The 15194-nt window shown below is 36.3% G+C and overlaps 1 protein-coding gene and 1 long non-coding RNA gene across 12 annotated transcripts in view; one reads left to right on the top strand and one right to left on the bottom strand.

The window, feature by feature from the left end:
• LOC134761109 (uncharacterized) overlaps window positions 1-15194 on the top strand; it is a 136238-nt gene that overhangs the window by 61152 nt on the left and 59892 nt on the right. The window lies entirely within an intron of this gene.
• Window positions 1-15194, bottom strand: part of COL8A1 (collagen type VIII alpha 1 chain) — a 158083-nt gene that overhangs the window by 42359 nt on the left and 100530 nt on the right. For all 10 annotated transcript variants that reach the window (XM_009238644.4, XM_002813361.6, XM_063722458.1 and 7 more), the window contains one exon: window positions 14993-15112. The gene's annotated coding sequence lies outside the window, so the exon portion shown is untranslated. The remainder of the gene's footprint in view (window positions 1-14992; window positions 15113-15194) is intronic.

Here is a 15194-nt window from a genome sequence, read left to right on the forward strand (position 1 = left end):
ATAGGTACTCAATAGCTATGGCAGATAAAATGATGGTGATGGAAAAAAGGCCAGCCCTGAGCATGAGGTCAGAACTGATAAAGGTAAATGAACTGATATAAGTTTAAGTCAGGCTAGAATCTTAGACATGGATCTTAGAAGATTAGACAGAATTAACAAGGCAGTCAAAAGAAGTTATCTTTTGGGGCTACCAGCCTGACAATTATGTAGTTATTTGTTTAACTTTTCAGGTCGGCAGTGCGCCCCAACAAAGAGTATGAAGAATGGGTGAGAAATGTAGACCCCATAAAATCTGTTAACAGACAAAAATCTGTTAATGCTTAGTCAATGTCATGAATGGTCAACAAGAGGTTAACTGTGACACCAGAGAAAGAGTGTATTAGACAAGAGTTGCACCCCGAGGAAGAAAAGTTTCTCCCAACATTTTTATTAGGTTTCACCTGACGACGTGAATTTTGATATAAAAACAAGTAGAAAGAAAAGATTCGTTTCTACTTTATTTTTCCCCTTTAAATTCAACAATTTATTCAAGCTTTTCTTTATTCATTTCTTTATTCAATAAAGATTTGCTGAATGCCAACCATTTGCCAGATACAGTTCTAATTGCTGAGGATACAGCAAGAAGACAGAAAAGTCCCTGCCTTTCTAGAGTTTATATGCTATTAGAATTTCATTTCTTCTTCATCTACAAAAATGATCATAGCTAATTCAGTTCCATCAGAGAAGCTAAAATATTTAAAAGGAGCATTCTCTGTAAAAAGTAGGGACTGACAAAGAAACCACATTTCCTTGGAATTTAGTGATCCTTCAGTTTTCTCTGCATATGAATCTTTATACTACTGTTTACATAGTTTTGGCTCTATGCTGGATTTACTGGTGATTTTGGCTAAGATGTTTGTATCCCCAAAGTGAGTGTTTTCTTGATCATGCATAGGCGATGTGATGGTACTGTCCCCAAATCTTTGAGTCCAAGTTCAGCACAGCATAGCTGCCTGGAAATTGAAGACCCTGGTTCCCGTAAAAGAACCACTGGCTCAGAGACCAAGCACATTTCTTCCCATTTCTACTGTAACATTTATTTCTCGAGAGTATAAATCTCAGGCCGATATTTAACATTCTTTTTAACTGAACTGTGGACGTTTACCTTGTACTTCTTGAAAGAGTTAGGAGCTAAGCTTCTATTATTCATATTTATAAACATGTCCTAAACAGGAGGCATGATTTTATAATTCATGAGTCTTTGAAACTATTTTTACAAAGGAACACTTAGAAATATTACATCATATCAGGACCATGGTCTGGTTCAGAATTCTAAGAGTGGAATACTCCATGTGGCAGAATATAATTATTGCTATACATGGCTTATCCTAAAACAGGTGGTGACATTTTCTAAAGATTCTTGGACTAAAAGTCTTTTTCACTTTCAAAAATGAATTCTCAAATCGAGTTCACTGGTACAATTAGAGGATTATAAGATTCAGAAAACGATTCTACCCCAAGCTCCCCTATTTTGATAAATGGTATTCATACTTATCTAGTTGCTCAGGCTTAAAGTGCAGGAGACATTCTCGATATCTCTTCTTCTCACACATCCAATCCATCTGCAAGTTTTATGATCTCTTTAATGAAAATGTATCCTGAGTCACTGGGCACCGATCATGTTTTGCCTGGACCACTGCCTTACCTCCCTGTCTCCATTCATGTGCCGAGTCCAATCTCCCCAGAGAAACCAGAGTAATGATTTAAAGAAGTAGACCAGATCCTGTCACTCTGTTCAAAGTCCTCCTGTGGCTCCCCACCCCAGTTCATGTAAACTCTGAACTCCCCTCCACAGCCTGCAAGACCTGAGTGATCTGGCTCTGCTCTCTTCTTTGACACCACCTTCTCTTTAGTTACCAGGCTCTGGCCAGTGGTCTTCTTGCCATCTTGCAACAAGCCAAACAGGTTCTCAACCTTGGGACTTCCCATTTGCCTGAATTGTCTTCCAGATCGTTGTGTTGCATGGCCTTGCCTTCTTCAGATCTCAGATCACATGTCACCTCCTCAGAGTGGCTTGTGTTGACCATTCGATTTTAAACAGCGTCCCTCATCCTATCATTCTCTATCCCTTTCCCTCATTTGATTTTTCTTCACGATCAACATGGTATTAAATATTTATTTATATTCACATTTATCATCTCTTCTCCAACTAGAGAGAATGTAAGCTTTAAGGGTAGAATGGCATTTTTGCCCTCATTCACTGCTAAACTCCCCAACCTAAAACAGTGCCAGCCACATAGTAGATTCTCAACACATGGTGGTTGAGTGAATTAATAGAGTGTTTACTGTCCTTGAAGTCTAATTAATCATTTACTTCTACTATATTTGTATAAAGAACTTTTAAAAAACTCAACTATCAGAGGGAGTCATCTTATGTCAGGATTTGATTGTTAAACTATAATTTTGGGGCCAAGCATAGGCCTAATAACTAGGATATATGAACCCTCACTTATTTTTTCAAGTTGTTTAAAGTTTCTTTGCTTCAATTTCCTTTGTTTTTCTTTACACTTCTGTGTGTCAATATCTTTATTTCTCAAATGGTGTTGATAATAAACTTATCTAGCCTAATTTTAGGGTTGCTTTGGTGACTATGTGCAAATACTTGAAATGACATCAAGAAATCTAGTAAAGTGAGGTACTGATAGTTTACCCTACTATATTTTAATTGTTACCCATTATTCCTCTGACTCTATGTTTATTTTTCCTTCATTACCATGAATTTGATGCCAGCAAGTCTTAGCATGTTATACATATACAGGTGCAAAGAAACCTAGTACTCTAGTACTTTGGTTTGATAACTCTGGTTTGGTCTATTGAGATAAGAAATTATTTGGTAACTGAGATGTTTTAGATAAGGAGCTAAAAGGATTATCAGGGACCTGGTTTTTAAATCCAAGAAGATCTCTGGTAAGAGAAGGCTGGAGTGAGAGGGGGTTGGACCTCAATCCACTGGCAAATATGTGATCTTTCTGTAGGAGTTATTTGGTGAGGACCCTTGGGAGGCAGAGAACAGGCAGGGATGCAGAGCTCAGGTGCACAGGCCAAGTACAGTATTCAGAAAAATAAAGGAAACGTGTATCTTTCTTGTTGAGCTCTTTAATTCTCCCACAAACACCATGAGTGTTATTGTTTACTGCTAGCACTTATGGACGATAGACCAGGAGATCAAATCTCTTGTCCTGGCTTCTTTCACACATGACAGACAATTTGAAAAATAAAACAACAGTATAGTTATTATCCATGATCTCCTTCTTTGCTCTTGTGATTGCATTCAGTGGATAACTTGAGCAGCTACTCTAAAATTTAGTCTTGACTTTACAGAACCCCCAAACCACATCTTTGGGAATTACATAACTATGTAAACTATGGTTTTATTTTTCCTGTTTCATAGATGAAAAAGTGGATCTAAGTGACTTGCCTAAGATTGTATATCAGGTGGAAAAATGATTCCAAATCTTAATCCAAGTTGGTGCTCATTTTGTTGCATTTGGCTTCCCGTAGGTAGAAACATTTCTTTAATTATTGGATATGAACTGATTTCATTTGGAAGAATCAGAAAAAATTTATTTATTCAGTGTATACTTAATAAAATTTTGCAGGCCCATATCTGTAACTGACAACTGTTTACAAGTACTAATTGTTTCAGCAACTATGTTTTAAATTGATATAAGAGAGACTGGTTAGTGTAGTATCTTCCCAGTAGCTGTCTAGGTTCAATCCAAGCTCTACCAATTTACTGACTGGGCAACCTCAAGAAAGTCTTTTCATTGCTTGTACATTTGTAGTTTTATTTCTTGTCTCCAAAATGGGAAAATTTGTAATATCTCATGGGTTTGCTGTGAATAATTGAACATATATAAAGCATAGAACCATGCCTAGCACATAGTAAGTACTATATATGTATTTATTTTCATAGTACTGAGATACAAATGTAGATAAGACCAGAGCACATTAGAGTTTATCCTTAAGGGTTCTCATTTTGAACATAGTTTTGTGTAAAAAAAAAAAAAAGCAGTTTCTGGCCAGGGCAATTAGGCAGGAGAAGGAAATCAAGGGTATTCAATTAGGAAAAGAGGAAGTCAAATTGTCCCTGTTTGCAGATGACATGATAGTATATCTAGAAAACCCCATTGTCTCAGCCCAAAATCTCCTTAAGCTGATAAGCAACTTCAGCAAAGTCTCAGGATACAAAATCAATTCGCAAAAATCACAAGCATTCTTATACATCAATAACAGACAGACAGAGAGCCAAATCATGAGTGAACTCCCATTCACAATTGCTTCAAAGAGAATAAAATACCTAGGAATCCAACTTACAAGGGATGTGAAAGACCTCTTCAAGGAGAACTACACACCACTGCTCAAGGAAATAAAAGAGGATACAAACAAATGGAAGAACATTCCATGCTCATGGGTAGGAAGAATCAATATCATGAAAATGGCCATCCTTCCCAAGGTAATTTACAGATTCAATGCCATCCCCATCAAGCTACCAATGACTTTCTTCACAGAATTGGAAAAAACTACTTTAAAGTTCATATGGAACCAAAAAAGAGCCCGCATCGCCAAGTCAATCCTAAGCCAAAAGAACAAAGCTGGAGGCATCACACTACCTGACTTCAAACTATACTACAAGGCTACAGTAACCAAAACAGCATGGTACTGGTACCAAAACAGAGATATAGATCAATGGAACAGAACAGAGCCGTCAGAAATAACGCCACATATCTACAAGTATCTGATCTTTGACAAACCTGACAAAAACAAGAAATGGGGAAAGGATTCCCTATTTAATAAATGGTGCTGGGAAAACTGGCTAGCCATATGTAGAAAGCTGAAACTGGATCCCTTCCTTACACCTTATACAAAAATCAATTCAAGATGGATTAAAGACTTAAATGTTAGACCTGAAACCATAAAAACCCTAGAAGAAAACCTAGGCATTACCATTCAGGACATAGGCATGGGCAAGGACTTCATGTCTAAAACACCAAAAGCAATGGCAACAAAAGCCAAAATTGACAAATGGGATCTAATTAAACTAAAGAGCTTCTGCACAGCAAAAGAAACTACCATCAGAGTGAACAGGCAACCTACAGAATGGGAGAAAATTTTCGCAACCTACTCATCTGACAAAGGGCTAATATCCAGAATCTACAATGAACTCAAACAAATTTACAAGAAAAAAACAAACAACCCCATCAAAAAGTGGGCAAAGGACATGAACAGACACTTCTCAAAAGAAGACATTTATGCAGCCAAAAAACACATGAAAAAATGCTCACCATCACTGGCCATCAGAGAAATGCAAATCAAAACCACAATGAGATACCATCTCACACCAGTTAGAATGGCAATCATTAAAAAGTCAGGAAACAACAGGTGCTGGAGAGGATGTGGAGAAATAGGAACACTTTTACACTGTTGGTGGGATTGTAAACTAGTTCAACCCTTGTGGAAGTCAGTGTGGCGATTCCTCAGGGATCTAGAACTAGAAATTCCATTCGACCCAGCCATCCCATTACTGGGTATATACCCAAAGGACTATAAATCATGCTGCTATAAAGACACATGCACACGTATGTTTATTGCCGCATTATTCACAATAGCAAAGACTTGGAACCAACCCAAATGTCCAACAATGATAGACTGGATTAAGAAAATGTGGCACATATACACCATGGAATACTATGCAGCCATAAAAAAGGATGAGTTCATGTCCTTTGTAGGGACATGGATGAAATTGGAAATCATCATTCTCAGTAAACTATCGCAAGAACAAAAAACCAAACACCGCATATTCTCACTCATAGGTGGGAATTGAACAATGAGAACACATGGACACAGGAAGGGGAACATCACACTTCGGGGACTGTTGTGGGGTGGGGGGAGGGGGGAGGGATAGCATTGAGAGATATACCTAATGCTAGATGAAGAGTTGGTGGGTGCAGCGCACCAGCATGGCACATGTATACATATGTAACTTACCTGCACATTGTGCACATGTACCATAAAACCTAAAGTATAATAATAATAATAATAATAATAAAAAGATTAAAAAAATAAATAAATAAATAAATAAATAAATTTAAAAAAAAAAAAAAAAAAAAAAAAAGAAAAAAATCAGGCTAAATCATTTCCATTCCTAAAGCATGTATTAGCTTTTATGGCCAAATACTGTCAAGAACACAGTACAAAAGCTATATGAATCCCTTTTGTTTTATTCTACCAATCGCCTGTTTCAACATTGTTACGTATTAGCAATTTTTGTTTTGCCTAATAACTGGAACTGAAAACTTACCAAACAAAATAAACCAGGGTCACTCTGTAAAAAAAAAAAAAAAAAAAAAAAAAAGCAGTTTCTAAATGAAAAAGCAGCATTTCATTCTGTAGTCTCTTGATGCAGTAATTCAAAGTCATCACTAGATGGCAGTTGTGATCCATGTGACTTCAGCTGCAGCAGGTACTAACTGATGGGTCCAACCCTGGCGTCAGTGTTTTCTATACCCTATAGCATTGAGAAGTCAGGCAGTTTCTTTCCCACAAAGTGAGCCTTTAACAAAACTCCAGTCAGCAAAGCTTTCATTCTGTGGTCACCCTTGGGGCTCACCCATAGGCACCTAGTCCTTCTGATGGCAGCCTCACAGAAGTGTGGGTTTACTTGCCTGCATCTTATCATATCAGGAGTGCCTTTCACCAGATAACAACAGGACAGTGTCAGGATCCTGTGTCAAGAAGATCAGTTAGTGGTTATTAAAGTGTGGTCCCCCTGCCAGCAGCCTCACCATCATCTGGCAATTTGTTAAAAATGCAAGTCCTTGGGCCCCATCAGATCTGCTGACCAGTATTTTAATAAGCCTTCCAGATGATTCTGATGTCTGCTAAAGTTTGAGAATCATTGAGATAAACCAGTGCATACATCATATATAAAGGTTGGTGCTGGAAGGGTCCTCAGATAACATTTTGCCCAGTCCTCCCATTTTGCTGAGAAGGAAAACTGAGGTCCAGAGAAGTTAAATGACTTACTACAAATCATAGCAGTAGGCATGTGGCAGAGCCAGGCTCCAGGGCTGGTGAGTTGCATGTCCCAACTTTCCTCATATATCCATCTCCCCTTCTCCCCGTCTAAACTGAGGCCACTAGGTGCACATTCTAGCCTGATACCTACTCATGAAATTAAAAAGTCATTTATTTATGCAGGAGTTTGTTCATTTCAATAGACATTTCTATGATGATACAAAATTGAGTATGATGAATTCACTGTAGTCCAGAGTGTGTGCGTATGTGTACATGCATGTGTGTGTGGGGCGGCATGTGGGGGGCGTGAGGGAGAATCAAGTAAAAGTCATCATGTCAATTGATAGGAGAGGGATATATGCAGGATACCATGGGAAACAGGTGAGTGCAATCAGGGATTAGGTAACACAGGTAAGAGGAAAAAACTTTGGAGCTGACCTTGGGTGATAAGTAGGAGTTCAGCAGATACAGAAGTCAGGATAGGGCATTTGGGGAGAGGGATCAGAATATACAAGCAATGGAGCCGTGAAATAGTGTAGGGGGATCACAAGAGTCTTGCTTGAAGGGAAGGGTGTAGTGGAAGAGTGATCATGTTATAAATAATAATAATATTACTACCACTACTACTAATAGCTGGGACTTACTAAATGTTAACTATGAGCCAAACCCTGTACTAACCATTTTATATCTATTATTGATTTAATTCTTAAGTGATTTTGCAAGAGTCTACTCTTATTTCTACTTTACAGATGACAATGAACATACCTACACTGTGCTAGTTTCCTTAAAACCAAGTGTTACTATTTTCCATTTCTTAGACCAACATTAAACTTAGAAAAAGAGCTTTCATGTTTACTTCTTCCAGGATGTCCATAATGCAAAGTAAGTATCTATTTGCAGGGGATGAGGAGTATATTCTTCATATATATAATTTTATTATAAGCATATTTTCATAAATGCATTAACTCAGGAGGATTTTGGCAATAATTTGGATTTTTTAACTCAAAGAATGAATGTCCCATTATTCTTCAGCATATCAGCAACTTTAGAAGTAGCCAATTTTTCATAATAGAAGAATTGTGTCTTAAAAGTGGCTAAGAATGCTCATTTCAATTGCTTGACTCACTAAAGAAAGGAAGCTGAGTAATGAATGAATAACCTGGTCTGAAATCATTGGTCTGTTTTACTTGTAGTTTTAACTTTGTAAGTGTTCATTGTGAATGTGCTTTCCACAGTCACTGTTAGCATCTTTCCTTCATTGTGTAGGACTGCCCACAACCAAACTAAAAATTCGAGTTATAATTAAAGTTCTAGTAGGATTCAAAATACCTAATTTTTCCTCGGTAAGATTCAAGATGTTTCTGGATTATTTAAGATATTTTTGAGTGATTTTACTTTTTCCTGAGAAGATAAATTTTCTTTTCTTTTTTTCAGAGTCTTGCTCTGTTGCCCAAGCTGGAGTGCAGTGGTGCGATCTCAGCTCACTGCAACCTCCACCTGTTGGGTTCAAGCAATTCTCCCTGCCTCAGCCTCCCAAGTAGCTGGGATTACAGGCACCCACCACCACACCTGGCTAATTTTTGTATTTGTAGTAGAGGCAGGGTTTCGCCATGTTGGCCAGGCTGGTCTCGAACTCCTGACCTCAGGTGATCTGCCCGCCTTGGCCTCCTCCTATATTGCTGGGATTACAGGTGTGAGCCACCATGCTTAGCCCTGAGAAAATAAATTTTCTGTTCTTACTTTCTCATCTGCAAAATGTTGTCATTGGAGGAGATAATCTGGAAGGCCCCTTCCAGCTCTAATGGTCTGTGGATTTATGATTTAATGATTAAATGGCACAAATAACTCATTTCTGAATTTTCTTTGTAGTAAAATTTTAGTATTCATGAAAGAAATTGTAAGACCAAATCTCTCTCCATAAATTTTTAAATGGCATCTCTAAAATAGCTCTATATTTCACTTTTTAGGATCACTGAGACTCTATCCAGCTCAAAGATGTGTTTATGTATTTCCACCTGACATTTTACACATCTTAGGAGCCAATAATAAGGCCAGTTTTAAGTAGATGCCATTAGAAATGATTGATGGCCAGTTTATGTTTTAAGGTGAAAGAGGTACACTTTAATGACACTCTGCTTTTCTGATTGCCACAATAACAACTTTCAACTTTACCAGCCTGTATTACAACTTTGATCTTTACACTCATGTTCATAGCTGCAGGTGAAATGCTTTCTCAAGAAAATCTTGAAAATTCAATCCAATTTTTAACCTTTCTTGTCTAGAGAAGTTGAATAGCCTACAGGTTGCTTTATCTTGAATCAAAGAAAGGGCAATAACACCTGGAAGGAAGAACCTATTACATTTATTATTTTTTAAAAAAAATTTTGTGATTGAGAGCAAAATTTGCATTTTACTCCCCCTGGACAATTTTGTCTTTATCACCTATCGATTTTGGAGTCAATTACAATATTTTTTCTGTTTACCAATTATAAAAGCAATATATGTTTTTTTGAAAAATTTACAAAAGAGTATATATAAGGGCACAAAACTGTCTAAAATTCTGCCACCCAGAGTTGGCTATTAATATTTTCTTTTTATTTAATTCTAGGTAAACATGAACATTAGGAAACTGGGGCCAGGTGTAGTGGCTCATGCCTGTAATCCCAGCACTTTGGGAGGCTGAGGTGGGCGGATCCCTGGAGATCAGGAGTTCAAGACCAGCCTGGCCAACATGGCAAAACCCTGTCTCTACTAAAAATACAAAAATTAGCCAGGTGTGGTGGTGTGCACCTGTAGTCCCAGCTACTCAGGAGGCTGAGGCAGAAGAATTGCTTGAACCCAGGAGGTGGAGGTTGCAGTAAACCGAGATCATGCCACTGCACTCCAGCCTTGGCAACAGAGCAAGACTGTCTCAAAAAAAAAAAAAGAAAGAAGAAAAAAAGAAAAAGAAATTGGGAACAAGTTATATATTCTATTTTGAAATATTCTTTAAAAAATTAGTATATAGTTAACTCATGCATAATTTTAAATCTCTACCTTCAAAGATAACTTGTTAGCACTATTATTGTATAAAAGGTTATAAAACTCTTTAGTTTTCATTATTTTGTGATTTTCTTAGAGCCATTTTGATTTAGGTTCCTTTTGTTTGTTTGTTTTCATCTCTCCTTGTTCTAGAAAATATTTAAGGTAATTTCAGCACCTCTTCTTCCAAGTGAGTATAATGGAGGAAAGCAAACCTCTGAAATTCAAACTACGTAGTTTATTTTTAAATTTTTTTTTACATAAGACCTTTGCTTTATGAGCAATAGGTAAATTTTAACAAACTGAGGAATAGCACTATAAAGATTTCTATTGGAACATAAAGAAGCCCTTTAGAACATGAATAGTGACTCCCCTTCTATTTAGTCATAAGTATGCATTTTTCAAAAGCATGTTCATAAACCTATCCATCAGTGTTCTCTTTGAGGGTAGAGCTCTGGTCTTATTGCTCAATATTCCCTCAGTGTCTAGAACTGTTCCTGGTCCATTGCATTTTCTAGGTAAATGCTTGTGGAGCTTAAATGAATAAAATAAAATCAATTCCAAATATTCTTATACTGTCATGATAGGTTGAGTTATGATTTTAAATTGCTTTGAAATAAGAAGTAGTAGTGGTTAAGACCTTTGGTTCTGTTCCCTCTTGCTGATTTTCAAAGCCCTGTAAAGATGAAATGAGAGAACCTTGGTGTAACTCTTAGCATGGTACTTGAGCTCACATAATAACTGCCAAATAGATGCTAGATTTTAGTTATCTGTGCTATTTTTTACTATACATATTTTTTCTTCTAAATAAGAACTCATTTTTCCTGAGGACTTTCAGTTAGATTGTTCCATAACAGAAATAAGCTATTTATTTTGTAAAATATCTTAAAGACTTTGTAGGTAGAATAAAACATACTGTACAACAAAGTTATATATAATTATTATTTTACATAGTATATATCAGCCTAACAGTTTAATGTCTCATTCATTCATAATGTTTAATGGGAACATATTTGAAAATAAAGAGTGCTGTAGAGCCATACTAATTTATAGTTCTTGCCATAGCACTTTTACTTTTAAGTCTCTCAAGTATTCAGTGGTATAAAATGGACCCTTTCAATGAATGAGCAATTTGGGGCATAAACTAATGAAGCTAGATTTTTTCCTGCATGTGGAAGATGTGTGAGAATGCCCAAATCGTTGCTGGTAATCTACCTTGCCCTCTGTTTGACAGCATCTTAGGGAACTTGTATCAGCTACATCAAGCCAGGTACATAAACAAGTCCAGTACTGTGAAATTAGTATGTGGGCTCTGAACAATGGACTCCTCTGGTCAGTGCTGTCGCATAGGGACAATGTGAGTCACATATCAACTTTATGTTTTTTATTATCCATATTAATAAGTAAAACGAAACAGGTGAAATTAATTTTATTAAACCATATTTGGTAATATTTATTAATATATTTATATTTATTACTTTTAACTCAAAATATTAAAAATATTATCATTTCAACATGCAATCAATATATAAAGTATAAATGAGACATTTTACATTCTGTTTTTCATTCCAAGTCTTAGAAATTTGGTGTATATTTCACACTCACAGCACATCTCAATTGGGACTAGCCACATTTCCTGTGCTTAGTACCAGAATGTGGTTAGTGGCTATCATATTGAACAGTGCAGCTATAGTCATTCCTGCTTTGCCACCATTGGAGGTGCCAGAGGGTGGCAATGTGGTGTAGAGGAAAGACAAAGACCAGCCGGGAATCTTAGACTATGACTGTTCCTGACTCGAAAAAGTGATTTAGTTTCACTGGGTCTCAAATTCCTCCTCTTTATAATGGGGATCGTTAATAACTGCCATACTCTTTTCAGGAAGCTATGGGGAAGATTAAATAAGATATTGTATGTGAAAGTGCTCAGTTAGATCATAAAACACCATACACATGTAAAGCATTATTAGCTCTTTTATTGTAGATTTACTCTCATGATTTGCCCAAGGCCACATTCCAAGTTGGTAGGAGAATGAAGGATAGAATCTGGGGCTTCTGACTTCCAGCCATCTGCTTCAGCTAAAGGCTATTCATACCAAGCTAGTTTTAAAATTTCTTTTTATTTTTAAAAGTCTTTTTATTTTAAAAAATTGAGGAAGGAAGACAGTGGCAGTAAGAAGTAAATACCATATTCAACAGTAAGGGTCTTCTTGGCCACAGTCATGATGTTCTGCAGTAAAATTATACGTACAGAATATTTGTATACTTATATGCTCAGAATTACAGCCATCAAAAATTGGAGTTTATTGCTGTCATATAATATAAAATCCCATGTTCTTCAAAGTTTCAAACAACTTTTAAAATGAACTGTGGTTTCCCCACTCTATTTCCAAAGTGTAGTAAAACCACAAGAAAGCCCTTCCGTAGTGGGCTTGATTAATAAAACAGATATGGATCAATTCAACAGGTTTTCCATGGATATTTTTGGTTACAGATGTAGCTCATTAATTCCCGTGTGTGGGATGCTACCTCTGTAGCGTAAATCCAAGAGACACATTAATCGCTGAACAGAAAATGGGAATAATTCAGTTCAACCCATATTATTTAGTACATACTATGTGTAAGGCACATTAGGTATCTTAATGAGCAAAAAGCTTGTTTTTATGATCATTGTCACTTAGAGGTGTATGTTATTTAACTTGAGGAAAATATATAATCTGTCTGCCAAAATGTCTATGTTCTATCATTCAGGAATCTATATTTTTGGAAGGTAAAAGGATCAGAAAGAAAACTCTAGATTATTAAAAAAAATTTAAAAAGTTACATTCTGTGCTTTTGGAGAGCATGCAAAAGATTAGTTATCATGATCTATTTCCATTTTCTTAATTGTATGCCTATCATGGTGTTCATATTTAAGCTTTTTTGGTCGTTATCTACATTTGTTTCAAATACATTTCTTCATAGAACTTAATAAACTACATAAAACATTAACAGTTTTATACTATGTCAAGTTAAACCAAGTCCATTTTCACTGAGAAAAAGGTGTACATTCAAAAACTTCTATATTCATTGTTCAATCAAAATTCATTTAAAAAATACTTTCAGCTGGTTATTTTCACTGACAAACTTATCATTTGTAAGCTTCAGGCCTGCCTGAATTGATGACCATGTTGAATAAATGTAATTTTTATTTTTACTTGCTGAATCATTGCTGTTGACCATTGAATGAAATAGTTTATTGAATGGCCTTTAAGTTTTATTGCTTTTGCACCCTAGTTTAAAAACAAAGAGCTTAATTTCTTAAAAGTTCAATAAAATGTATTTTTGATATTTCCACCAGAACTTTACAAGCAATTTCTCTCCTCTGCCCTTTAATAACCACCTTCTGCATTTTTATGATTTAGTTTAACATTATTATTATACTTTTTTTACTGGGGGAGCTCATCAATGACCTTGGCAGTAAGATTTTGTTACAAGAAATCCAGAAGCCGAGCCTGTCATTGGTTGCAAACTGGGTTGAATTCAGAGGCTTACTCTGACATTATGACTGTTACCCACATCATGCCTCTTTCCTCAGTTTTTCTAGTATCCATGAGTCCTATAATCTGCTGCTTCGATGAGCATGTATTTTTTATTCCCTGGGTTTGCATTATAAATATTTCATTTGGAGAACATCTGGCTTTGATGGAATCCAGCCAAAATAATTAATGGTACCTATATTAAAAATGTAATGCCTTAGTAAAATCATTAATGTATTTGCATTTCTCCAGGAACTCTAAATGGATGCATTCTAGACAGGATGCAGTCAATGAGGGATTAATGATAGGGCTAAATGCTGTGCTTTTCCTTTTGTTCAGGTATCCACCCCGCCCCAAAAAGAACACGAAAAATCTGGAGAATCTTAGCAATTCATTCTTTTAATTATGAAATAAAATTAAATAGACTATAAAAACCATTGTACTATTATATATTAGGAAATATTGAGTCGTGTGTCCAAAAGTCACACTTAAGACCAGGCGATAGTAATAAGCATAGGATGGCTGTGGATACTATGAGATAATGTCTACTTGTCAGAAATGGATGGTATGTTGTGGTTTTTTTTTTCCATCAAAGTTTGAAAGTTAATGATGTACTTTATGTTTTTATTGCTTTTGCTGAGAGATCAATTAAGGAATAAAAGGGATTCTGGCATGATGTTATTATTATTTTTCGCTGTGAGTATATTCAATACCACATACAAAGAAAACCATTTCTGTCATATCATGCTCTGTTTCATTCATCCTAGATTGTTTTTAGGAAAATTTAGTACATATCACTTCAGTCATCTGAAAGGAATCACTTCTTCATTACAGCTCATAACTTAAAACTATAAAATATCAGCCAGAAAAAAAGTTGGCCCAATTAAAAGAAATATGATAATGGTAGAAAAACATATATAGACATGACTGAGAGATGATAAGATTATTTTAATTTTCCCATTTGCACTGGAATTATTTATGTTACAAATCTCCAGATCTTTTATTACTTAAAACCCTCTGCTGAATCATGAAAAGAAGCTTAAGTTTGCAGTTTTCCTCTGCAAAATCTAACTCCTAGCATCTGGTGAACATTTGGATACCTAGTCAAGTTCTATGGAAATGATTATTTTAAGACTCTATTCAACATGCCTAGACTTAAAAATCAGCTAGGATCACACTCTGCACATGTATTTTACTACAGGGGATTTGAAAACCTAATATTAGTAGCAATGATCTCAAGGCTTTTGCAACGATGGAGATAGGGATGGGAGACAAGACATGCAGGCAGGCTAGACACTGAGCATCTGCCAAGGGCCCTTGTGCTCCTGGACAGCGATCTGCGGCTTTACCTGTGGACCACCCAGACCACTGCCCTGCCCTCTGTTGCTCCTCACACTTACATTTATACTTGACAGGACTGCTGAATCAAAGACCAATGTCCTTGCTGGTGCCTTCTTGTGACACCTCTGGGGCTGGTTTCTGTCTCTTCAGCAGATGCTGCTCTGCCTTCACAACAGCTTCTAAAGTAGAAAAAAGAGGATACTTTTACTCAAGGCAATTAGAAGTGCATTATCAAAGTGTATTATTCTGGATCATAGGAGA

The sequence above is a fragment of the Pongo abelii genome, chromosome 2, assembly GCF_028885655.2.
Source record: "Pongo abelii isolate AG06213 chromosome 2, NHGRI_mPonAbe1-v2.0_pri, whole genome shotgun sequence".
Lineage (NCBI taxonomy): Eukaryota > Metazoa > Chordata > Mammalia > Primates > Hominidae > Pongo > Pongo abelii.